The sequence below is a fragment of the Marmota monax genome, unplaced genomic scaffold (genome assembly GCF_021218885.2).
Source record: "Marmota monax isolate L192 unplaced genomic scaffold, Marmota_monax_Labrador192_F-V1.1 WCK01_AAM20220418_F8-fsc00331, whole genome shotgun sequence".
In the NCBI taxonomy this organism is placed as follows: Eukaryota; Metazoa; Chordata; class Mammalia; order Rodentia; family Sciuridae; genus Marmota; species Marmota monax.
Genome location: NW_026694212.1, coordinates 778,371 through 784,547, shown reverse-complemented (window position 1 = coordinate 784,547; position 6,177 = coordinate 778,371).

Below are 6,177 nucleotides of genomic sequence, written 5' to 3'. Positions count from 1 at the left end.
GTTTTCCACAAGCTGGTAAGGCTGGAAATTGGAACTTATACTTACACAAAGATGTGCTCAGAGCAGAAAAGAGGCCAGTTGGCGAGACAAAAGAGTGCTCAGGGACAGATTAAACTTTAAGTGGCTACTGAATAAAGAGGAAGATCTGAAAAGCAATAGGAAAAAGAGGAGGGGGGGGCAGGCAAAGACACTGTGAGTGAAAGGAGGTGACTAGTGTGTGTGTGTGTGTGGAGAAAAACCTTGCTGGTTCATGTGTGTGGGGAGAAAAACCTTGCTGGTTAAATTTTATGAAATTTGAAAGTGAAAAGCAAGGTTGAACAAAAGTAGATGGGACCAAATTTCAGAGGTCCTTGGATGCCACACAGCAGAGTAGAACATTGTTCGATGGGCAGCCAGAAATTGCTTGGAACTTCAAAGGACCTAAAGTGGAATCACCCTTATAGAAAGGGGCTATTGAGAAACTTTAATTAAAAAATTTTCATTGCTATTCCTCTGGATTTTCCATGCTTCCTAGGGAGAGGTAAGATTGTCACAGCAGAAATAGCAGAGAGAGAAAGAGGCAAAGTTTTCTACTTTGACTCCCAGAGCCAGTCCTGCTAAGACATGGGAGGGAGATGCCACCTACCAGCTACCACTGCCTGCATATCAGGGTGCATGGTCCGGCAGGATCTATGTTCCCCACTGTTTTCCATCCTACAAGCTGCATATAAGTACCTTCATTCCAACGCTTCAGGAAACACAGAAAGACCTATATGCAAAAAGGAGGCTGAGCACAGGAATCCTGGTGAATTGTAAGTAGGAAGGGGTGGGAAGAGTCCATACTTGTCCTTGGACAGTGGAGAACCCACCCCATTACACAGTCTCTGCATCAGGTAATTTAGGTCAATTCTCCCTGGTATATACCAGTCTCTACCATGGGGTTGTCTGAGGAAATTCTGGGGGTGGGGGATGTGGGAGAATCCCCTTCCCCTACACAAAAGCTACTCTCACACACAGCATGGGGTACCAGAGGAGAGGGAATACAAAAACACCAAAATCATAAGAAGATCTATGAATCCTTCTCCTTTTCCAGGGAATATATAAGATAAAGTACTATAAGCAGGATGTAGCTCAGTGGTAGAACACTTCCCTAGCATGCATGAGGTTCTAGGTTCCAGCAAAACACACAGGAAGAAAGAAAGAGAGAAAGAAAAGAAAAGAAAAAAACAAAACTGAACACAAAGGCAGGCTTGGGGTGAGGAATCGACTCCTCTCTTGAGTTTATAAAAATGTTTTCCCTCATCTGCAGATTCCATCCAGTCATCTGTCTCACCTCTATTTTCACCTCTCAATCTGCATCCTTGCTTTTCCAACCTTCTCTCTTTGTATTCTTGGCTCTTAATCTCTTCACCAGCCAAGGACACAAGGCTATCAGGTCCATTCCCCTGCCTATGCATGTGTCAGCTTGTCTATCTGTTCTCTCTGCCAATCCCCACTCTTCCCCCAAGATTCTGCTCAAGATTTCTTCTTCCCATGTCTTTGGGGGTAAACTCAGCTTCTCTATATGCTGAGTGCCTTCTCACGCCTCAGTTTTTTCCCTTAGGGTTAAAACATGGATTAATGTCTACTGAGACACATTTGCAAGTGCCTTTTTGTTTATTTATTTATTTATTTTTTGTTTTGTGATATTGGGGTTGAACCTAAGGCCTCATGCATGTTAGGCAAGTGCCTTACTACTGGGCTATATTCTCGACCCTTTTTATATTTTTAAATTTTGAGACAGGGTCTTGTTAAGTTGCCCAGGTGTCGCGATGGGCAAAAGTGTGACATCTGCAGTCGAGGGGAGAGATAAAGAATGTCCACATGCTTCTGCCCTTTTCAATGTTTTATTCACTCAAATCACTTAATACAATTTCACTGTATAGGTTTTTTTTTTAAAGAGTGAGAGAGAGAATTTTTTTAATATTTATTTTTTAGTTTTCGGTGGACACAACATCTTTATTTTATTTTTTTATGTGGTGCTGAGGATCGAACCCAGTGCCCCACGCATGCCAGGCAAGCGCACTACCATTTGAGCCACATCCCCAGCTCTCTATAGGTTCTTAATCAAGGAATGACAATCCTTACTGCTGGGCATTGCATTAGACATAATCAACTCAACTCTAAGCACTGCAATCACACTTAATCATGACAGACCTATTACAGACATTCCCTCTGCATGCTAATTGTAAGTGCTAGATTTAAAGTCTTAAGTCTTAGATCTTAAGTCCATCAGATGCACACTCACTCAGACCACAGCGACCAGGTCAGGAACAGATAGAGGCTTCTCCTAGGGTGGAGCTGTGGCTGCCTGAGGACACAGTTGTAAGAAGTTGCCCTTCTCACCAGGGTCAAGAGGCTGCTGCAGAGTTTGAGAGTGCAGAGGATAATACAGGGGATCAAGCAGATGATAAGAGTTGGAATGTCAGTCCAGGTCCTCATCAGGTTCTCTGGCCTATGTGCATCAGTATCAGGTGGCTTGAATGTCTGTTCATTTCCTCCAATATTTATATTAAATTTTGGAAGCTTCTGCGTGCCCTTTGGGTCCCTATTAGCTGCTACCAGGTTTCTTAGTGACAACTTACATCTTAAAGAAGGTATATGGTCTGGTGGTTTCTGCCCTGATACTCTTCTGAGTATCAGGTTATGACAAATGACATGTGACTTCACCCTGACTCTTACCAGGGTTGTGGAAAGTGACTTGCTTTTATCAGGCTATGCCTGATTGACATATTGAAGAGCTCTATAGCTTTTCTAGTGAGACTGCAGGTTTATTTTAAAATGGAGTTGCTTAGGCTAAGGCCTAAGGCCATCCTTACACCAGGCTGACCTCAAACTTGTAGTCCCCCTCCTTCAGTGGTTGGGATTACAGTTGCGTGCTACCACACCAGCTCCAAGTGTTTTTATGTAACTGTATTTTCTTTTCAACTACAATTCTGTCTCCAGAGTTCAGGGACAGAGTTACCTTGGTCCTTGGCAAATTTTCATGGGTACTTATACTGAATTCTCCTCACAAAGGATGCTAACCTGTCATGTGGGTTGATATACAAAAGAAGAGAGAGTCACGAAGGGAAGATGAGTTTTGTTCTGCACTGTTCAGAGGCAGAAAAGTGGATTAATCAACCTCCCTGCCGAATATGACCCCCTGAGCCATCCTCATTAGCCATCTTCATTTCTCATTCTCCAAAGACCTTTGACTGAAATTCCTGTGCCTATTAGTTGGCTTGGAGCCCACCATTGTGCTTTTGTCACAGAGATAGTGAAGTACACACATCCAATGAGAAAAAGGGAGAAGCCCACTGATTATTCTCACCATTACAGGAAAGGGCTCATCTTTAGCTGGGTCCTGGGGATGTAAGGGGCTACAGAAGTTGTTCACATCCTTTATAGTCAGATTTCCATTTCTGTAACAAAATACCTGAGAAAACCAACTTAAAAAGAGGAAAAGTTTATTTTGGCTTATGGTTTCAATATTTAGTTGGTTCAATTATTTCTTGGCCTATGGCAAGGCAGAACATAATGGTGGGGAGTGCATAGTGAAGCGAAGCTGCTTACCTGATGGTTGCAAACAAAAAAGATAGGGGTAAGGAACTGGGGTTCCAATATCCCCTTCCAGGATACACAAGTGGCCTAACTTCCTTTCCCTATGCCCCGCCTCCTAAAGATTCCACCATCTCCAATAGTGCCACAGGCTGGTGAACAAGTCTCTGACATGTGGCTTTGGGGGGACATTTAAGATCCAAACCACAGTCCCTTTAAAGAGTTCTATCCCAAAATATCAGCATTAGTCTTTCCGACTTCAGAGGAATTCCTCTGAAGTACAGACGAAGTTAACATTCCCTTGTTAAATCAAAATAAAATTGGCCTGAGGAAGCTTCCATACAAGCCCTCACTTACCCAACTGCAACTTAATTTAGTGCATAAGTAAACTTAAGCAGGAGTAAACTTTTGTAACAAATAGTTAAGTCTCAGCCAGTCACAGCAGCCAAACTTTGATCAAGCACATGCAGCTAACTGTTCAAACAAAGCAGACTCAATTTGTAATCCATGGAGCAGTTTCTTTACCTCATTTCATTTTCTGTACCTCACTCTCCATTTTGCACATTGCAGCTGCAGAGTTCCTCTGAATCCATTCTGGTTAGGAGGACTGCCAAATTCTAGAAATGAAAATAAAAGCCAATCCAGATTCATAAAACTAGATTTGTTGTAATTTTATCTTTTAATATTCTCTTGACATGCAAAGGTAGATGGAGTAGGGAACTTCAGCTCCACATAGAATGAGAATTGTAAAGCAGCCACCAGCTGAACACATGCCCTGTGAGAACAGTGCTCACATGAATCCTACCGGGAGGAAGAAAGTGGGCCAGTGCACCTTGATAGCTTGATTATGTTTTTTCAGAGGCCTGTCCAAATTTAGAGTTACATATAGGTTGAGAAGTTACAATGAGGAAAAATAAAGTGAGAATTTTCTTTTCTTTTCTTTCTCTTTTCTTTTCTTTCACAGGGTTTTACTTTGTTGTCCAGAATGACCTTGAACTCTGATGGCTTCTAAGTAGCCGAGACTACAGGTATGCCCACAGTTCCTGGCTTGGCTGTTTCTTAAAGATGGTGCTCCGCACCCATGGACATTCATACCTGTGCTTCCTTCCCCAGGATGTATCATTATATCATTCACACTTTGTCCTAGTTCATTTGGTGAACAAATATCACTTGTTTGCTCTGATAAGGGAAAATCATTTTAAGAAAAATTATTCAAAATTTCTAAAAAGGTAACAAAGTGGGCAATGTATCCTTTCAAGTCGTATGGGAGCACTGACCTAATCAAGGATTGATTTTTTTTTTTTTACTGGAGTATGTTTTGACTTCTGTTTACTATCGCTTAAAAGTCCCAGACCTAGTGAACTTGCATATTTAAGTTCAGAAGTGTGAGGCAGGAGGATAGCAAGTTCAAGCCCAGCTTGGTCAACAAAACAAAAAGTGAAAAGGGCTGAGGAAGTAACTCAGTAAAATGCCCCTGGGTTCAACTCAAGCATAACCAAAAAACCAAAAATTATGAAAAAAAAAAAAAAAACCAAAGCAACTTGAGATCAGTTGATATGCTAAATTACTTACATTATATAACAAATTTTATTGTCAAATAAAAAGACTTTTAAACCTTGCCTACATTATAGTCTTTCCTACATTATATTAATACAAATATTTCAAAAGTCGTATAAGATTTCTAGAAATTTGTCAGTGCACATGCTGTCCATGAAATGCCCTGGTGTTCTTTTGCCTAATATTAGTAAACAATGTTATCAGTCATAAATCCTGTTACTATTTAAAGTATTGTCGTCACACAAACAACCAAATTTCATTGTCAATTGCACTTATGTAACTTCCATCAGACCTTTAACCACAGTCATTTTAAGTCTTTTGTTATTCTCTAACAATTTTTGTTTTATTACCTCCCTAAAAGCATTATCATTCATCCAAAATCCAGACTTCTTGGTTTTGGTGATTAAAAAAAAGGACTATCTTAGAGATCCATGAAAAAGAACTATGCTAGATACAAGGGTATAAGTTTTTGATAGCATTCTTTAAATAACTTTGAGATCATATCATGTGACTGAGGAGGATTTCTAAAATTCTGGTGGAGAAGCTGATACATTCATAGAACCGCTAGACCAACAAAAAGCCATTCATTAAATGAGACTGAATGAACAGAAATGGAATTATTGAAGGTTTTTATAACTTTGTTGAAACATTGGTGGTTCTTTAACATTCTATTTTTCTAGATATATATTTTTGGCTGGAGTGAAATGGAATCTCAGTGTAGTTTTAATTTGCATTTCTCAAATTGCTAGAGATAATGAGCATATTTTTATATATTTGTTGGCCATTTGTATTTCTTCTTCTGTTCAGTTGCTTTGCCCATTTATTGATTGGGTTATTTATTTATTTATTTATTTGGTGTTAAGTATTTTTATTTGTATATCTGGGAGATTAATGCTCTATTGGAGGCACAAGTGTCAAAAATTTTCTTCCATTCTGAGGTTCTCTCTTCACATTCTTGATTGTTTCCTTTGTTGTGAAGAAGTTTTTAAGTTTGATATCATCCCATTTATTGATCCTTGATTTTACTTCTTGTGTTTTAAGAGTCTTATTGAGAAAGTCAGT